Source organism: Symphalangus syndactylus, chromosome 16 (assembly GCF_028878055.3).
Source record: "Symphalangus syndactylus isolate Jambi chromosome 16, NHGRI_mSymSyn1-v2.1_pri, whole genome shotgun sequence".
Lineage (NCBI taxonomy): Eukaryota > Metazoa > Chordata > Mammalia > Primates > Hylobatidae > Symphalangus > Symphalangus syndactylus.
The window spans coordinates 90,270,119-90,290,506 of NC_072438.2; the positions used below are offsets into that span (position 1 = coordinate 90,270,119).

General features: G+C 35.0%; 1 long non-coding RNA gene across 1 annotated transcript in view; it reads left to right on the top strand.

Moving 5' to 3' along the window:
* Positions 1–20,388, top strand: part of LOC134732703 (uncharacterized) — a 154,286-nt gene that overhangs the window by 108,041 nt on the left and 25,857 nt on the right. The window lies entirely within an intron of this gene.

A 20,388-nucleotide genomic window follows, 5' to 3' on the forward strand; every position in this document is an offset into this window, starting at 1 on the left:
CAAAGCTATCCTAAAAAAAAAAAGGAAAGGAGGAATTACATAATCTGATGCCAAATCATACTACAAATCTATAGTAACCAAAATAGCATGGTACTGGCATAAAAGTAGACACATAAACCAAGGGAAAGAGTAGCAAACCCAGAAACAAATCAAACACCTACAGTGAACTCATTTTCAAAAAAGGTGCCAAGAACATACACTGGAACCGAGACAGTCTTTTTGATAAATGGTGCTGGGAAAACTGGATATCTATATGATCCATATGAAGAAGAATAAAACTAAACCCTGCCTCTCACCACATACAAAAATAAAATCAAAATGGATTAAAGATTTAAATCTAAGACCATGAACTATGAAATCACTACAAGAAAACCTTATGGAAAATCTCAAGGACCTTGGTCTGGGCAAAATTTCTTGAGTAACTTTGCTCACAAGCATGGGCAACCAAAGCAAAAATGGACAAATAAGATCACATTGAGAAAAAATTTTCTGCTCAGCAAAGAAAAGAATTAACAAAGTGAAGAGACAATGCACACACTGGGAGAAATTATCTGCAAACTACCCATCTGGAAAGAGATTAATAATCAGAATATATAAGGAGCTCAAACAACCCTATAGGAAAATATCTAATAATCTGATTATAAAATGGACAAAACATTTAAATAGACATTTCTCAAAAGAAGACATACAGAATGGCAAACAGGCATATGAAAAGGTTCTCAGCATCATTGATCATCAGAAATGCACGTAAAAACTACCATGAACTATCATCTTACCCCAGTTAAAATGGCTCATATCTAAAAGACAGGAAGTCAAAAATCCTGGTGAGCATGTGTAGAAAGGGAACCCTCATACCCTGTTGGTGGGAATTTAAGTTATTAAAACCACCATGGAGAACAATTTGAAGGTTCCTCAAAAAAATGAAATTAGAACTATCACATAAGCCAGCAATCTTACTGCTGGCTATATACCCAAAAGAAGGAAAATCAGTATATTGAAGAGATACCTGCATTCCCATGTTTGTTGCAGCACTCTTCACAATAGCCAAGATTGTGAAGCAATGTAAGTGTTCATAAACAGATAAGTGGTTAAAGAAAATGTGGTATATATATACAATGGAGTACTATTCAGCCATTTAAAAAAGAATGAGACCCTGTCATTTGCAACAACATGGATGGAAATGAAGATCACTATGCTAAATGAAATAAACCAGGCACAGAAAGACAAGCATTGCATGGTCTCACTTATTTGTGAGATCTGAAAGCCAAAGCAATTAAACCCTTGGAGATAAAGAGTAGAATAATGATTATCAGAGGCTGGGAAGGGTAGTGTGAGGGTAGGGGGAAAATGGGGATGATTAATGGGTACAAAAAAAAAGTAGAAGAATGAATAAGACTGGCCGGGCGCGGTGGCTCACGCTTGTAATCCCAGCACTTTGGGAGGCCGAGGCGGGCGGATCACGAGGTCAGGAGATCAAGACCATGGTGAAACCCCGTCTCTACTAAAAAAAGTACAAAAAAAAATTAGCCAGGCGTGGTGGCGGGCGCCTGTAGTCCCAGCTTCTCGGAGAGGCTGAGGCAGGAGAATGGCGTGAACCTGGGAGGCAGAGCTTGCAGTGAGCCGAGATTGCACCACTGCACTCCAGCCTGGGCGACAGAGCGAGACTCCGTCTCAAGAAAAAAAAAAGAAGAATGAATAAGACCTACAAAAAGTAGCACAACAGGGTCACTATAGTCAACAATACTATAATTGTACATTTCAAAATAACTAATTGAATTGTTTGCAACACTAAGGATAAATTCTCGAGGGTATGGATACCCCATTCTCCAGGATGTGATTATTGTGAATTGCATGCCTATATCAAAACATCTCATGTACCTCATAAATACATACATCTATTATGTGCCCACAAAACTAAAAATTAAATAAAAACTTTTTAAACAATATTACAAAATTGAAAAAACTCAAATAAAAATATATTAACAAGATCAATTAGATCATGAAGCATAATTTATCATATAAAATGCATTATATTATGCTCATGAGGATTAGTTAATGGATGGAAAAATGCTTAGTACATGATGTTAATTTTGAAAGAACTTGAAAGATAGCAAATTAACTATCCAGTAATGTGCTAATTTTATTAAATCACACAAGTACATACAAAGAGGACTTTTATCTGCACTAGAAGTATGAGAAGATTTCCTTTTACTCATATCTTCTATAATGAACTTTAAAAATTTCATACAGAGATTTGTTCCTTTTTATATTCTCTGAAAATAAAGTAATCTGGCTCTTGGCTTTACCTTTTTTATCTAAGAATTGTCACATAATTAGCATCTTTCTGTGTTTTTTCTATGGTGAAATGAAAGAAAGATGGTTTAAACCCAGAAAAGTTTGATTACATTCATATATAAATATTGCCAGTTCTCATGATCCAGAAACATACTTGACAAGACATTCTTGCCATCCAACAAAAATGCCTACCTGGGGGCCATGATTGAAGACTTTGCCATTATAACTCTTTATAAACAATATACTTCAGGCTCCATTGTCATACATGTATATTTTTGCTTTCACTAATATCAGTATTGTTCCTACTTTATAAAAAGTTGTTCTGAATCTTAGAGAAGTTATTTGGATATACTTTCAAAATTATATGCTCTTTTTGTTAGATGAATTCAATAGTTGATTGTTCTAGGGGCATGGAATTGACCTCATGACGATTGTAACATGAGGAAAAATCCACACACCTGAGAAACTTGAAGAAAAACAAGAATATGTCATAGAGAGAATAAAAGAATAGAAGAAAACAAGGAACAGAGAGAATAGTGAAAAGGGCTGTAAGATTTCTAGTCTATCTGATTTAAAAAGTGGTATCAAGGCTGTGTAGTAGAGTTGGTGTAAAAAAATTTTGAATCACAGGTTACCTGGTGACATTCAAAGGGTGATGGTCTCTAGGCAGCTGTAAATAGAATATCAAAGAATAAAGCTGTGCCCAAACTGAAAGATAGATTAGAAACCAAAAATAGCCACAAGGAAATCTGTGATTATTTGCACCCAATGCTAGAGGAATCTAAAGAAATAGCAGAGAAAAAAGTCCTGAGCATCAGACAACCAGAAGGATCAGCAGGAACATGTCTGCTTGAGGTCAGGATGGCTAGATAATATATCAAAGCGAAGCAGCACAGATGCAGATTAACTAATTTGATATGTGCTGATCTATCTCTGGACTTAATACAAAACTTTTCATTTGCCACTTTATCAAAAGGAAAATACTATTAGAATGCATGTTTATGGCACTGATAAGGAGAGAAAATAAAAGAGAATCCTTTCAAGTTTGTGGTTTATCACCCTATATAATGTGATAAAGAACACAAAATAGTCTGTTAAATCATTGAGTTCCCTCTAGTATGAAGTCATTAACTTCAACAGTCATACAATTAATTTCTGTTTTTTAAATATCACCATGTAATATTTTTATCCTCATTGATATCTTTGACACAGTATGTTTAACCCTACTCACTGGTGATTTAAAGGTCTACTACTGTATTAAGTTAAAATTATTTTATTTCAAATGTGAGCAGCTTTATTGAGTCTGACCTTAAATTAATGTTTAAGTCAATAACAAAACCAGAGTTTAGGTTAATAACAAATAATACTCTTTGTACAAAAATAAGTGCGGCCTATCTAGGGGCAGATTGATATGGGTTCTCTAGTCAACATTTTCCTCATTATTTTATTGCCTCATTTTGTTCAATTATGGTCCTCAGGAGATTTTGAGCAATTGTATTTTTTTCAAATATTTTATTAGGAATATCTCAATTATACAAAAAGTTAAAATAATTTTATAGTGAATGCCCATCTACTCACCATGGAGATTCTACAAATAGAATTCTACTCGACTTGTTTTATCCCATATCCTTCCATCCATCTGCCACTGCCAATCTATCAATCATCCAACTCTTTCAGTGAATTACACAAATAGTAGCAGAAATTAACTTACTTACTCTTAAATACTCCAACATTATATTATTAATCAGAGTTCACAATTTATTTATCATAAATTTTTGTCTTTCTTTCTTTTTTTTTTTTTTTTTGGAGACTGAGTCTCATTCTATCACCCAGGCTGGAGTGCAGTGGCACGATCTCGGCTCACTGCAACCTCCACCTCCTGAGTTCAAGCGATTCTCCTGCCTCAGCCTCCCAAGGAGCTGGGATTACAGGCATGCACCACTATGCTTGGCTAATTTTGTATTTTTAGTAGAAATGGGGTTTACAGCATCTTGCTCTGTGGCCCAGACTGAATTACAGTAGCATAATCATGGCTCACTGCTGCCTCAACCTCCCGGGCTCAAGCAATTCTCCCACCTCAGTCTCTCAAGTAGCTAGGACCACAGGCATGTACAACCACACCCAGCTAATTTCTTATTTCAAAAAATGTTTAACTTTTTTTTTTTTGCAGAGACGTCTCACCATATTGTCCAAGCTAGTATTGAACTCCTAGGCTCAAGTGATCCTCCTGCCTCAGCCTCCCAAAGTGCTGGGATTACAAGAATGAGCCACAGTGCCTGGCTGAATTCATGTCTTCAATGTAAAATGAAATGCACAAATCTTGACCGTACATTCATTGTGTTTTGAAAAATGTGAACAAATGCATAGAAACTTTCCAAACTGAAATAAAAAGAGAAACTGAATGGGGGGCGGATAGAATAGAACAGCCACGTACTGTGGAACAATTTCAATAGCTGTAATATATGCATAGTGGGAACACCAGGAAGAGAAGAAAGAGAGAATGGAGTAAAAGAAATATTTGATGTAATATTGGCTGAGAAATTTCCAGAACTAATGTCAGACTCTAAACATGGATCTAGAAAACTCAAAGAACACAAGCAAAGGGAAAATAATTACATTTTGACATATTGTATTCAAACTGTAACACACCAAAGACAAAGGTCTTAAAATAACTCAAAGGAGAGAGAGGGAAAACACCATACTCACAGAGGCATACGCCTAAGAAATTCAGTGGATCTCCTGTCAGAAACTATCAATGCAGAAAAAAAGGATAGTTAAATATTTAAAGTCGTAAAAAAAAAAAAAAAAGGCCCAGTAACCCATAATCTATATCCAGTGAAACTGTTTCAAAAGTGAAGGAGAAATAGACTTTCTCAGATCTGTGGAAGAATAGGAGCCTAAATTTCATAAGTGGCTATTAGCAAACACAGATGGCCTCACCTTTTGCTTCAGCTGAGTTGAGTTCAAGCTCTCTCCCTTATTGTAATAGTTAAATAAAGTATTCCCTGCTGTTTTTAACTAGTGTCTGGCGCAATTTAGGTTTTACAAGTCTCAAATCTACATAAAGGAAGAGTGTTATAGAAGGAATAAATAAAGAAGAGATCAATTTTTCTTTTTCTTAATTAATTTGAAAATAACTTTGTTTGAAATAAAGGTAAAAATATATTGGGTGTTTTTAGCATAGGAATAAGCAAAATAAATAACAGCAATATTATAAGGAGCAAAAGGGAAAAATTGGGAATACTTTTTTATAAAGTACCTGCATTATACATGAAGCACTATAGTGTTATCTGAAGATGAATTTATATTAGTTAAAATGGATACTGGAAATTCTAAGGCAACTATTAAAAATATTAAAACAAGAAGTATAGTTACTATGCTAAGAGGAGATACAATGGAATTATATAAAATGTGCAGTTAAAACCATAGAAGGCAGAAAAAGATAAAAAGGAAACAAAGAACAAATGGAATGAATAGAAAACATTCACATATGTGGTCTATATTAATCCAACTATATTAATAATCATTTTAAATGCACCAATTAAAAGACAGATTGCCAGAGTGGATTAAAAAATAACCTATTATGTTGTATTTATAAGAAACCCACTATAAAGACTTAGATTGGTTATAGTGAAAGGGTTGGAGAAAGACATACCATGCAAACACTAATCAATGAAAAGCTCATTCTCTTTACAATTTACTTTTTACCCGTTGGTTATTAAGCTTTATGATAATGCCCAAATAGTTAGGTTCAAACAAGGTATTTTATTGATAGCTAACTAAGTGCTATTGTGGTCAGCACACCCTATGTTATTTCAGTTCTTTTAAATTATTTGATACTATTTTGTCATACAACATATGTTCTATATTAGTAAATACACCACCACACAAATATGAAAAAAAAAATGTGTATTCTAAATTGGCAGCGTGGAATTCTTCATAAGGTTTAGTTCAGATCACCTTTGTCCTCAATTTTTTAGTAGTTCTATCAATTGCTAAGACATTGTTTCATATTTTTCCAAATAACATTGAAGAAAAATTTATTGTCCCCTTGGATCCTGTCAACTTTACCTTGAGGAGCTGTTATTAGGTACATACACATTTAAGTTTATTATGTCTTCCTATAGACTTGACACTTTTATCATTGTGAAATATCACTTTTTATCACAAGTAGTACTTGCTGTTTTGCACTTTGTTTTCTATTAATATAGCTATTTCAGGCCTCTTACAGTCACTGTTTGTAGGTACATTTTTACAACCATTTTTACTCTTACTGTTTTGTGTCTGTATATTGTGAGTGCATCTCATGTATACACCAATTAGCTGGATCCGTCTTTTAACTGGGTGTTTTGTCCATTAATATTAAACAATTTAGGTGCTGTTTATTCCCTGTTTTCCTTGGATAACTTGAATATCTCTCTAGGATCTTATTGTAATATGCCTGTCAGCTTACTACTGATACTTCTGTGCATCATTTTTAGTGGCTTGTTTAGGTACTACAATATACATTCTTAACTTTTCACAGGATACCCTACAATTAATATATTTTTTTGAAATTTAGAGATTCATTGATGGTACATTGGTGCTTGAAGAGATGAAAGGAAGAAGTCTTTGCTGCTTATAGCTCCAAGTGAGAGAAGGCTGCCAGGTAGGTTCACGCAAGGTGTCACATGCAGGGACACGGTTACAGCAAGCTGGAGCTGCTAGAGGCAGTTCACATATGTTGAGTGGAATGGGGTTAGTAGCTAGATGTTTGCGCTCTCTGAAGATAGATGCATTAGTTTGCTAGGACTGCCATAACAAACTAACATAGACTAGGTGACTTAAACAATGGAAATTTATTTTTTCACAATTTTGGAGTCTTGAAGTCCAAGATTAAAGTGTTGGCAACGTTGGTTTCTTCTGAGAGTTTCTTTTTGGCTTCTTTTCCCACTGCCCTGACATAATCTTTCCTCTGTATGTTTATATAGCCTGATTTCCTCTGCTTTACAAGGACACCAGTGATATCGAATTAGGACACACCCTAATTACCTCATCATAACTTAGTTACCCCTTAAAGACCCTATTACCAAACATAGTTGATTCTCAGGTACGAAGGGTTAAGGATTCAACATATTAAATTGAGGGGGACACAATGGGGATGGAAATCAGCCCATAACACTTGGATAATTTGAATAATGTCATGGGCTCCATGACAAAAGCTCTGTCTCTAGTTGTCATACTTGGTCCTAGAACAATTAGGACAGGTTGACAGAGGCCTGGCATATGAAAGGTGTGAAAGCCCCATAAAGGAAGTGGTTTGGGTGTGGACTTAATCAGCTGCTCAAGAAGAGAACTGACTGGCCTCTAGCCAAGACCTCATAACCAGAGCAAGACAGTATTAAATTAAAAAAAAAAAATGTATTACAACATGGCACCACCTATGCAAAAAAATGGAAATCTTGGAAATATACACTAGCATGTACCCCATTATTATGTATGCCATGGTGTGTGTGTGTGTGTGTGTGTATGTAAACACACACACACACACACACATATAATATCTGAACATATTATTTGTAAACTTTCATTTTTAAATAATTTTAGATGATCATAGAAGTTGCAGAAATAATGAGAAGGTTCTCATCTTCCTTTCACCTGACTTCCCCAAATGATAGTATCTTACATAACCATAGCATAATTATCAAATCCAGAAAATAGACATTGGTACAATACTGTTAGCTGCAGACCTTATACAGAATTTATTATTTTTTATGCACTCGTTAGTGTTTGTAGAAGTTCACAAAATTTTATCACATGTATAGATTCTTGCAACCACCACCACAATCAGAATAGGCAGCATTGCATCACCCCAAAGAAACTCCTGTATTACTCTGTCATAGTCATGTCATGACTCCACTCTTTAACTCGGGCAACACCACTTGTTACTTTGATTTTATATAAATGGAACCATATACGATGCAACCCATTGAGACAGATTATTTTCTCTTATAACGTTTTTTATATTCATTAAAATTGTGCACATCAGTGAATTGTTCCTTATTATTGCTGAATGATATGCTATTACATGGATGAATCACAGTTTGTTTATTCATTCTGCTACTGAAGGACATCAAGGATGTTTTTCATTTTGGGGCTACTGCAAATAAAGGTGATATGAAATATGTGTACAGGTTCATTTCCTGAATATACGTTTTCGGTTCTCCAGGGTAAATATGCTGAAATGGGATGGCTGAGGCACGTGGTAACTGTATATTTAGCTTTCCAAGAAACTGCCAACATTTTTTTCCAAGTTACTACACATCTGTGTCTTCATCAGCAAGATGTAAGATATTCTAGAGTTTCACAGCCTTATCTGTACTTGGTGGAGCAAATTTGTTTATTTATTTATTTATTTATTTATCCCATTCTAGTAGGTATATAATGATATCTAATTTTTGCTTTAATTTGCATTATTCTAATGCCTACTGATGTTAAATATTCGTTCATGTAGTAATTTGTCAGCTATACATACCCTTTGGTGAAGTGTATTTAATTTTCTGATTGGATTATTTGTTTTCTTAATGTTAAGTTTAAAGAACCCTTTTTATATCCTGAATACAAGTTCTTCGCTGGATATATTATTGGAAAATATTTTTGCCCATTGTGTGGTTATCTTATAGTGTCTTTTGCAGAGCAAATAGTTTTAATTTTGAAAAACTTCAATTTATTACTTTTTTATTTTATGAGTCCACAAACTGCTTGCTTATTAATAGGTCACATAGATTTTTTTCTTTTATTGTCTTCTAAACGTTTTACAACTGTATATTTTTAATTGGTACCAATTATGTATTTTGATTCAATTTTTTGAAAGGTATAAGGCTTATGTCAAGAATCATTCTTTTGCATATGGATGTATAATTGTACCAACATCACTTTTGAAAACACTCCTCTTTCTTTGCGCCTATCTCAAAATTCAGTTGATTCTACATTTGTGGTTCTATTTCTCAATTTTCATTGGTTCCACTGATCTGTGTGTCTATTTCTGTGCAAAACCACAGCCTTTCCATCACTGTAGAAATATACTAAATTTTAAAATCTGGTTGTATGGTCTTTCGATATTTTTCTTCTTTAAAATTACGTTATTCTAGTTCTTTCTTCATTTCCATATAATTTTAGATTTAACCATATCTATAAAAATTCATGCCAGATTATTGAAGGAAAATGAGTTAAACCCAGCATTTCATGTATTTAGGTTTTTCATCAGCATTTTGAAGTTTTCAGCTTACAGATCATCTACGTGTTTTGTCAGATTTATTTAAAGCTATTGTAAATCATATTTTTTTAGTTTCAAAATATTCTGTGATAATATATCAAAATATTGACTTACTTGTTTTGACCTTCTATGTGTTGTAAAACTCACTTATTAGTTCTAGGAGATTCTTTGGGTACCTTGGGATTTTCTACACGAACAATCCTGTCATATGCACACATAGGGTAGTTTTATTTCTTCTCATCTGTGTGCATTTCATTTTCTTATCTTGCCTTATGTCACTGGCTAGTCCTATGCTGAATAAGAGTGATGAGAGTGGGCATCCTTACTGTTTTTTCTATATAGTAGGACAGCTTTCACCTTTGCAATGTTATGTATGTGCTAACTGTAGGAATTTTTGTAGATGCTCTTTATGGAGTTCAAGTTTCTCTCTAATACTAGTTTGTTAAGAGTAGGTGTTGGGTTCTGTCAAATGCTTTAACTACATAAATTGATGTAATAATGTGGTTTTTCTTCTTTTGACCGCTAATATGGTGGATGACATTGATCTCTGAATATTGAGCTAGCTTTTTAAATTTTTTTTTATTATACTTTAAGTTCTAGGACACGTGCACAACGTGCAGTTTTGTTACATATGTATACATGTGCCATGTTGGTTTGCTGCACCCATTAACTTGTCATTTACATTAGGTATATCTCCTAATGCTATCCCTCCCCCCTCCCTCCACCCCAAGACAGGCCCCAGTGTGTGATGTTCCCCACCCTGTGTCCAAGTGTTCTCATTGTTCAATTCCCATCTATGAGTGAGAACATGCAGTGTTTGGTTTTCTGTCCTTGTGGTAGTTTGCTCAGAATGATGGTTTCCAGCTTCATCCATGTTCCTACAATGGACAAGAACTCATTATTTTTTGTGGCTGCATAGTATTCCATGGTGTATATGGGCCACATTTTCTTAATCCAGTCTATCATTGATGGACATTTGGGTTGGTTCCAAGTCTTTGTTATTGTGAATAGTGCTGCAATAAACATACATGTGCATGTGTCTTTATAGCAGCATGATTTACAATCCTTTGGGTATATACCCAGTAATGGGATGGCTGGGTCAAATGGTATTTCTAGTTCTAGATCTTGAGGAATCACCACACTGTCTTCCACAATGTTTGAACTAGTTTACAGTCCCACCAACAGTTTTTAAAATAAACCCAACTTGGGGAATTTTGGTCTTCAAACCTCTTTCAGACAGAATAATAATACTTCCCTTTTAATAATCTCAGATGAAAAGAACAATCATTTCTTGAATGAAATCAGGTTGTTGGCTAATTTTTTAAATGTGAGTCAAGATGCTAATCCTGCCTCAAATATTGTTCAAATCCTTATTCCTTTACAAATGTTTCACAGGTAATTATTTCTTATAATTTTATTTCCCAAAGTTCCATTAGCTGTAAATTTTATTTCCTTAAAGCATTCTGTAAAACATCTGATGCTGGCTTAAAACCATTCTATTACGTAACATGTGTGACATTTAGCTCTTTAAATCAATGTATGCTTTCATTTTTTTCTCCAAACTAATAATTATAGTTTATTATAAAATATAAAATAAATGTTTGATGCTTCAAACCAAATGCTGCCATTAGAGCCAATATTCATAAATAATATAGCTTGGCATATACACAGCATGTAATATTTAACATAATTATACATAAAATTTTATTAAGGCATAGACTTTAAGATAAGTGCATATTAATAAAATTATTTGGGTAATAGTAAGTTGAAATGAAGTGACTCTTGTGAAGCTTTGAGCAACATAAATATAGTAAAACTGCTAATTAACTGTGCAATAATCTGCCATACAGGAAAAATGCATTTAAGTGATTATTTTCACATTAAAAATTGTATTTGAGGCCAGGCGCAGTGGCTCACACCTGTAATCCCAGCACTTTGGGAGGCTGAGGCAGGCGGATCACAAGGTCAGGAGATCGAGACCATCCTGGCTAACATGGTGAAACCCTGTCTCTACTAAAAATACAAAAAATTAGCCGGGTGTGGTGGCACACACCTGTAGTCCCAGCTACACGGGAGGTTGAGGCAGGAGAATTGCTTGAACCTGGGAGGCGGAGGTTGCAGTAAGCCAAGATCACACCACTGCACTCCAGCCTGGGTGACAGAGTGAAACTCCATCTCAAAAAAAAAAAAAAAAATTTATTTGACAGGCGTGATAGGAGAAGAACAATTCATGATTGTGGACTTAATTTAAAGTTATTTGCTTATTGTTGAATTTAATAATTTTTATTGGAAATTTATATTTGTTATATTTTGAAACTTATTATATTAAAGTCTAATTCAAAAATAATTATTATTTTATTATTATTATTAAAAATAGTAATGTGTTTTTCCTATCTACTTTTTGACAAGATCAATGCTTTAAACAATCAATATTCTTCTTTCTGCCAAATATAAATTAAGGGCTCAGTAAATCTTGGTTGAATATTTGGCATTGTAAAAATCTCCTGCCATGTGGCCAAATTCAATCGAGGTGGTAAAAACAAAAGCTTTCCACCAATTATAATTTGTGATATTCAGAAATTCTCAGTCAACATACAGAGCTGAAACAAGAAGAAAAGTACCAAGAAAATCATTAGAATCAGTCAGGGAATTATTAGCACATGTCTTACGATCCACGCATATATTATATATCTTTTAACTGGAATAAATGCCATAACAAATATAATACATGTATAAAACAAAGCAAACCTAGCCACATGTCCCCAGTAATGAGCCACTGATTCCACTAATTGTCATGTTGGGAAAATGATTGGACAATAAGGAAGCCATGATGAAACTAACAATCACTTATTGAAATCTTATCTTTTTCTTTATCAAAACATCCTCATCTGTGAAATGAGGACTAAAATACACAGCTGTGAGGTCCCTTCCAAGATTGATAGTATTTTACCATAATACTTTTTTTATTCTTCACTCATAATTTAAAAGTTAAAAAGAAACATTAAAATTTTTATCAGAAACTTTCAATAAAGTGATTTTTAAGTATAACCAGTATACAGTATTTTTACCTACTGTTATTTAAGTAACATGATTGGTACCTAGAAATATGGGTTTCTTGACTTAATAGACATATAGCAAAGAGAACTCAATTGCTAGTGGTTATAGTTTTTTTGTTTTGTTTTGTTTTTTGTTTTGTTTCTGAGACGGAGTCTTGCTCTGTCTCCCAGGCTGGAGTGCAGTGGCGCAGTCTTGGCTCACTGCAACCTCCGCCTCCTGGGTTCAAGCGATTCTCCTGCCTTAGCTTCCTGAGTAGCTGGGACTACAGGTGCATGCCACCATATCTGGCTAATTTTTGGTATTTTTAGAAGAGACAGAGTTTCACCATGTTAGCCAGGATGGTCTCGACCTCTTAACCTCATGATCTGCCCGCCTCTGCCTCTCAAAGTGCTGGGATTACAGGCGTGAGCCACTGCGCCCGGCTGGTTATGGTTAATTTTATGTGCCCATTTCTCTGGTCCACAATACCCATATATTTGACTAAATACAAGTTCACATGTCACTGTGAAGGCATGTTTAGATGAAATTGAAATTTATATCAGTAGAATCTGAGTAAAGGAGATTACTCCTCAGAAGGTGAATATGCCTTATCCAATCCATTGAAGGCCTTAAGAGAAAATGACTGATTTCCCCTGAGAAAGAAGGAATTGTGTCTCCAGACTTTCTTCAGATGGGAGCTGAAATATCATGTCTGCCAATTCCTTAAAATAAATCTGTAGATAGATTGATGTAGGAATAAAAAGAGATATAGAGCCAAGAATGATATGTATATAGATATACATATACATATAGAGAGAAAACCTGTGCACCTGTTTGCTGTAGCTCAGAGCTAAGGGATTCTCACCCATGGTCATGTGGGACGGGACATAGGTAGAAAAGTATACACTGGTTTTTGCAGTGTCTCCACAGTGGCAATGCTAATCTTAAGGACTATCATATTGGTTTATTAATTTTTAGTATCTTTGCAGTACTAATCGAAGAAAATAACAGTGTTGGTTAAACAACTACAAACTCAGGACATGGTCAGAAAGTCAGAAAGTCTCTAACTTAGTTTCCTCAGCATTAGTTTGATAGTAACACATACTGTTTTAAACTGTATGTTTAAACTGTATGTTTAAAACAGTAGAAATTTATTTTCTCCTGTTCTAGAGGCTGTAAATCTGAGGTGTTGGCAAGGCTATACACTCTCTTGGAAAACTCTAGGGAAGGATCCTGTCTTGTCCCTTCCTAGCTTCTGTGGTGTTCTAATAGGGACACCAGTCATTAAATTGAGACCCACTTAATCCAGTATGACCTAATCTTAACTAATGACATCAGCAAAGACTCTTTTTCTGAATTGGGTCACATTATGAGGTTCCATGTGGATATGACTTTTGGAGGAACACTAGTCAACCCAGTACAGTCTCTATGGATAGTATTAAAGACCCCATTTCTTGTGTCTAGAAAGATGACTGTGCTGAAAATCAATTCAAGGAATGCATTGTGAGGGAAGGGAAGTGAACAGAAAGCTGAATTCACAGCCTTAGCAAGTCTCCTTGTGGTAGACAGAATTCTGAGGTGGCCCTCAAGATTCCCATCCCTGGTAGATACACAACTCTTCCAGGTATTCAATCAAACACTAATCTAAGTGCTGCTGTAAAGGAATTTTACAGACGTATTTAATATTCTAACCAGGTGACATGAACATAAGGAACCTGGCCAAATCAGTCAGTCTTTTAATAAGATTGAAGTCTTCCTGGCAAAAGAAATTTATTCATGAGACAGATTCAACACAAGAGAGATTCTCCATTGCCGGCTTTGAATATAGAAGCTGCCACATGGCAAGAAATGTGGGCAGCCTCTTTGTGCTGCATCTAGCTGTCATCTAGCAAGAAAAAAATACTTTAGTCCCACAATGAAAAGGAACTGAATTGTGTCACAAGCACCGGAGCTTGGAAGAGGATGTTAATCTTCAACTGAAAACTTAGATAAGCCAATACTTTGAATTCAATCTGTGAGAACTTGAACAAAGAATCTATCCTGGCCATGAACGTTTTCAGATTTTCAGAGTTAATAAATTAATGGTGTTGTTCAAGGCTTATAAGTTTGTAGAATTTTGTTTGATGTTAATGGTATTGTTTGAAGTTGACAAGGATATAGTATTTTGTTTGCAGCAATAAAAAAATAGTGCATTCCTACACTACAATTCAGGCTTTGACAGAGAAGGTGTGGTCCCAGGAGACCCGGAGTAGGAACATCCTGTTGGATGTGTTTCAAACACAGATATAAAGGTTCAAGGCCTCCAGCTTCTGAAATTATGTTCTCCACTTTGCTGGTGGAAAGCAGCCTCCACTCCCTTAAAGACCATGGAAAGTCCTATTCTCTAGTGGATGCTTTGCAAGATGATATTTTTCTTCAAATCTGCATCAAACTCACTTCATTGCTACTTGACTAAAACTAGAGGTGCATTTAAGCATGACTTGATCAAAAAAGTCCTGTTCTCCTTTCAAGACTAAGGAGGTTATTCACAAAAGGAGCTATGAGATGTGGTCAATAGACACAGTAAGTAACTCAGAAAACATGCTTGGGAATGGGTCTTATGGGTGCTGAACTGGAGAAGGTGCTGAATATAAAACTGGTAAGCAATAGTTTTATGACTGAAGATCACAACAGGATGCTGGGCAAGGTCATGGGCCAGCAGACGTACTGGCTAAGAATGAGAGGAATCTAGAATTCGTGGTAGAGAAAGGAAATGATGAATAGCAATTATGGCTATGGGAACAACCATGGTGTCGAGAGCTGCAGCTTGTTCTGTTGTACTTACTGTGTTTCTATTAATTTTTAAAATACAAGCAGCTATCATGTGAAGGATCTTGACAGGTCATGACATAGCAAATGTGGAGTCTGAGGATCTGAGCATTACAAGAGATGCCTGGTAGCAGGTAGTGGCCTTACCAATCATGTCTAAGAACACAAATCATGACACTGTGGTTAAGTGCACAGCATGAAAGAGAAAGATTAATAAACAAAAAAGTTACTACTGAAAACAGGCATATTTAAGGGAAGAGAACAACTTTCAAAATACTTTAATTTTTATTCACAAAGATATATGAGATGATATTATATTTTTAAAAAATTATAGGGTCATATAAAGAAGTTGAAGAATATAAGAACAAGTTTGCTTTGTTAAAAGCCCTGAAATTATGCAAAAATATTAAAATTAAAAGAATTTCCCATAATACAAAGAAAACATATAAAAATAAAAAGATGCGTAAAATGTTAGGAAATACATAGAATTAAACTAGGATGGCAAAAGGAACAGAATATATAGATGAAGAATGAAAACAAACGACTAATAAAAATATCTAAGCTTAAAAAGTAGATAAAAGCATTTGTAATAAAAGGCTCTGCCAGGTAACCACCAGGATAAATTTAAAAAGGACCATCACCTTCGAACAACATGTTGAAATTTCAAAGAATAAAAGATGGAGGATACTAATGGCTTTAAAAAATGATCAGGTTATTGGCAAATAAACGCAAACCAGACCGTCATCAAAGAATCCATTAACAGCACTGAGTTCAAAGCTCAACAGAGCAATATCTTCAATGTTCTGAGGGAAAAGAATTTGGAATTTAGAACTTTTTACCCAACCAAATTATAAATTATGTGTACAAAAAATTAAACATATTTTTTGTTCTTGCAAAAGCATATAAATTTCCCCCACATATCCATTTGAAAATAAAACTGCTTGAGCATGTTTTAGCTAAACTGAAAATAAAAAAGCAGTAAGGAAGTCATGGGATGCAAGAATCAATGCATTTAATTAAATACACAAGGTAGTATAAAAATACCCAGCCCACAGCAGGCAGAAAAAGAAATCAGTTTAATCTAAAACAGGAAGTCAAAAATGCTTTGAAAAATGTTTTTGTTAAAAATGTAGAAATTAATAATGATAATTCAGTTGCATAATTACTTTTTTATAATATTATAAACCAAAATTATCTGAAAACTAAGTTTTTTCTAACTCCTTTGGTGGCATAGTCTGAACTGACAGGAAACAACATATTATAATCTGTATGTGTGATATTTTGTATAAATATTCATATGTTTAATTTCAGAAACATTAACATTTTTGAGTATGGAGCTATGCCTTCAAATCTACTGCAGCTGTTATATAATTTATAATACCTGACTGGTATCTCCTAACATGTAAAAAATAACCAAATTTCAAATTGTATTTTGCCCAAGGTTCTCAGAAGAGAAATTGATGAACTGCAATTGTAATAATAGCTCAGAAGACTGTATTCAGTTTTACAGATTTTATACTTTAAGAAATAACTCTAATTTCTATAAACTTCAGAAGCAATGGTCGGGAAGATCGCATCTCCTTATTAAAACCATGCTGTTGTTCTGGAATGGCAAAGCAGTGCACAGAATCAAGGTTTGCTCATCATTTTCAATACACAAGAATCAAGAAACACAAGCAAAGGTTAGAGAAAGCTGGGACAGAATGTGACTCCTCAGGTTCTTTCTGCTGGAAATGTGCTTTCTGTCCCAGATTGAAGGATGAAGTCTCCAAATGCAGAACACAGTCACCCCGAAACATCAAGCAATATTTTAGGTCATAAAACATCTATTTTTTCTTACTTAGTTAGAATTTACATGAAAATTTCCAGGGATTCATGCCCACAGGAATTAAGTTTGTCTGCCAAAAGAAATGCTAAACCAGAAACAAACTACCAAAAATATTTTTATTTTGGTAATGAAATAACACATACCATTAGTCTAGCAATCAGAAGGTCAGTTGCCAATGAGTTTATGATGCCATTGAAAGCCACCTGCCTTCTGTCTGAGCATCCTCCTGGTAGAGGGAAATCAATGGATTCCAGACCGGCTGCTTGACTCCTTTTTTATCTCCTATTTCTCTTGTGCCTATAGCAGTGTCGGGCACATAGTAGCCTGAAAAATCATTTTCTTAGTGACTAAGTTGAGTAAGTATTACCAATAGCCATTGCAGTTGTGGAACACTGTGTTCAGAAAGAATATGGAGATTCCACCTAGACCCCTGTGAAATAATAGAACATGATATTGTTGCAATGTCTTAACATATGAGCATAGGAGAGAATCGTGACAGCCCGATGTCCACACATTCTTCTCTGGAGCTCTTTTAAATAGACCATAGTCTTCTTTGAAAAGGAATAACTAATAAAAATGAGTTAGTGCCCTAATGTCAACACCTATAATTTAACAATTTTCAAAATAAAAAATTTAGAAAAAGATGATAGTTTTTGAAGTCATGAATTCTTAGCTTTGTCCAGATTTCCCACTGTACTGTCATAAGGCTATTTCATTATTTCTATTCTTTGGTTTGTTATTAATTATCTTCAAGAACTTAATGGGACTGATGATTGTTTTCAGTGAGACATGTGGCCTTCATCCAGATCTATATTGTAATCCAAAAATGAATATCTTCAATCACCTATATTTGCTTGCCAGGGCTTCCATAACAAGGTATCACAGGCTGGGTGCTTAAAACAACAGAAATTTATTTCCTCATGGTCTGGAGGCTGGAAGTCTAAGATCAAAGGGTTGATAGTGTTGATTTCTCCTGAGTCCTCTCTCCTTGACTCGTAGATGGTTATCTTCCCCCTCTGCCTTCACATGATCTTTCCACTGTGTGTGTCTGTATCTTAATCTCTTCTAATGAGGAGACAAATCGTACCGGATGAAAGCCCATACTAAGGGCCTTAAATACCTTTTAAAAGACGCTATTCCCAAATACAGCCATAGCCTGAGGTACTGGTAATTACTTCAACATACAAACTTCGGGGAGGGGGCACAATTCACCCCACAGCATCATCCAAAGCACAGACTTGTCCTACTGTTATACAGTATGGTTATGTTTTCAGCACTCTTTTATTCTACTTGACGTTAAGAATAGTAAGTGATACTGTTTTATCACAGAAAAATATTTGGCTTTCTTCTCCAATAAGATTCATTTGTGAGTGCATAAGATGTGCTTTTGTTAACGCACCAATTACTATGCTTTTGCAAAAGCATATTATTGATGGTACCAAATTATATACAAAAATTATGAAGGCAGAAACCTCTGGTACAAGAGGTAAGTAAGATATCCACCAGTTCACCATTTAAACCTATAAATCTCTGTAAAAGAAACAATTGAGAAATAAGAAACCTATTCAAAAATAATTTCTCACCAATAATATATGTGAGCAAAATATTATGTTTCTACCATCACTGAAAATTCTCTATAACTAAAGAGAAATATACAAAAACAGTAGAGTGAAAATTAGAGTTTCCAAAGAATCTCTGATTTAGTGGTTTTTTAAAAAATTGTCTAAGTTTCTAAAAAAGTTTAGTAAATCTTAAAAAACAATTATTTTCTTTAATGACAAGTTTTTACAGAAACTCTGATTACTGCTCAAAAAATTAAGGTTGCTAGTGTTGTTATAAACAATCTAATTTTTTCTTTAAGAATTCTCAAATTAACTGTCATTTCTAGAACTTTATATAAGAAACTATGTTTGTAAAGATTCACATTTGTTTTCTTTATTCAAATATTCACAGGGCCGGGCACAGTGGCTCACGCCTGTAATCCCAGCACTTTGGGAGGCTGAGGCTGGTGGATCATGAGGTCAGGAGATCGAGATCATCCTGGCTAACATGGTGAAACCCCATCTATACTAAAAATACAAAAATAGCTGGGCGTAGTGGCACAGGCCTGTAGTCCCAGCTACTTGGGAGGCTGAGGCAGGAGAATCGCTTGAACCTAGGAGGCAGAGGTTGCAGTGAGCCAAGATCGTGCCACTGCACTCCAGCCTGGGTGACAGAGCGAGACATCGTCTCAAAAAAAAAAAAAAAAAAAAAAAAAAAATTACAGAACTCTGAAATATCCCAGTATTATTTCAAAGGCAAAAAAAAAAAAAAAAAGGTTTTAATACATATTATATGTTCTATGTTTGTAACCAGGAAACTCTTAATTTCTTCAATCCACTTTTTATTTATTTTAGTAAATAAAATATCAAGCAATTTGCTTAGTCAGTGAGATTATAAATTGATATATACAAAAATAAATTGACACAATTTCAGTTCAGATAGAGAAAACTAGACAAATTGAAAACCAGTGATTTTTCATGAATCTTGAGGTCTCGGGACAAACTGCTATCCCCAAGGCACCTACAAGGCGATACAGGATTTGAGAATTTTCTTACCTGGACAGAAGCCACTGGAATCCACAGAAACCAATTGTAAGATCAAACCGATAATTCTGACAAATTGCTGGAAGCCAAATATGGGCTAGGATGAGAGTGAGAAATGCTTGGGATCAGTAGTCATAGGGATACCACCAAGCTTTTGTCGGCTTTTCCTTCAAGAACCCCCAAAGTCTCTCAAAGTGTGGATCTGCAAAAAGTCCCCCCCCACACACCCCACCAGTGCCAGTTGTGGGAAGGCACAAGTGAGATGTGCAAACATCCTTTCCCTTATAGAACAAAGTCTCAGTCCACAAGGGGTAGAAAATCAGTAACGCCTCCTGAGTAGTGAAATTCCATTACAGTTATGGGAAGCAAACTAAGTGCAGCTCCAGCCTCCCAGTCTTGCTTAGGACACAGAAAAAGCCATAATCTGCAATAACAATGGCCTAAGGGACATTAGGAAAACTGCCCAATAGCAACCAGGAAATGGATTAAGAGGACAGAGGGAAAAGTCTCTAGCCCTGAAGGAGAAATAGAAATGCTTCTGAAGTTCACACCCCTGAGACACAGGCCTATTGTGTACTCCA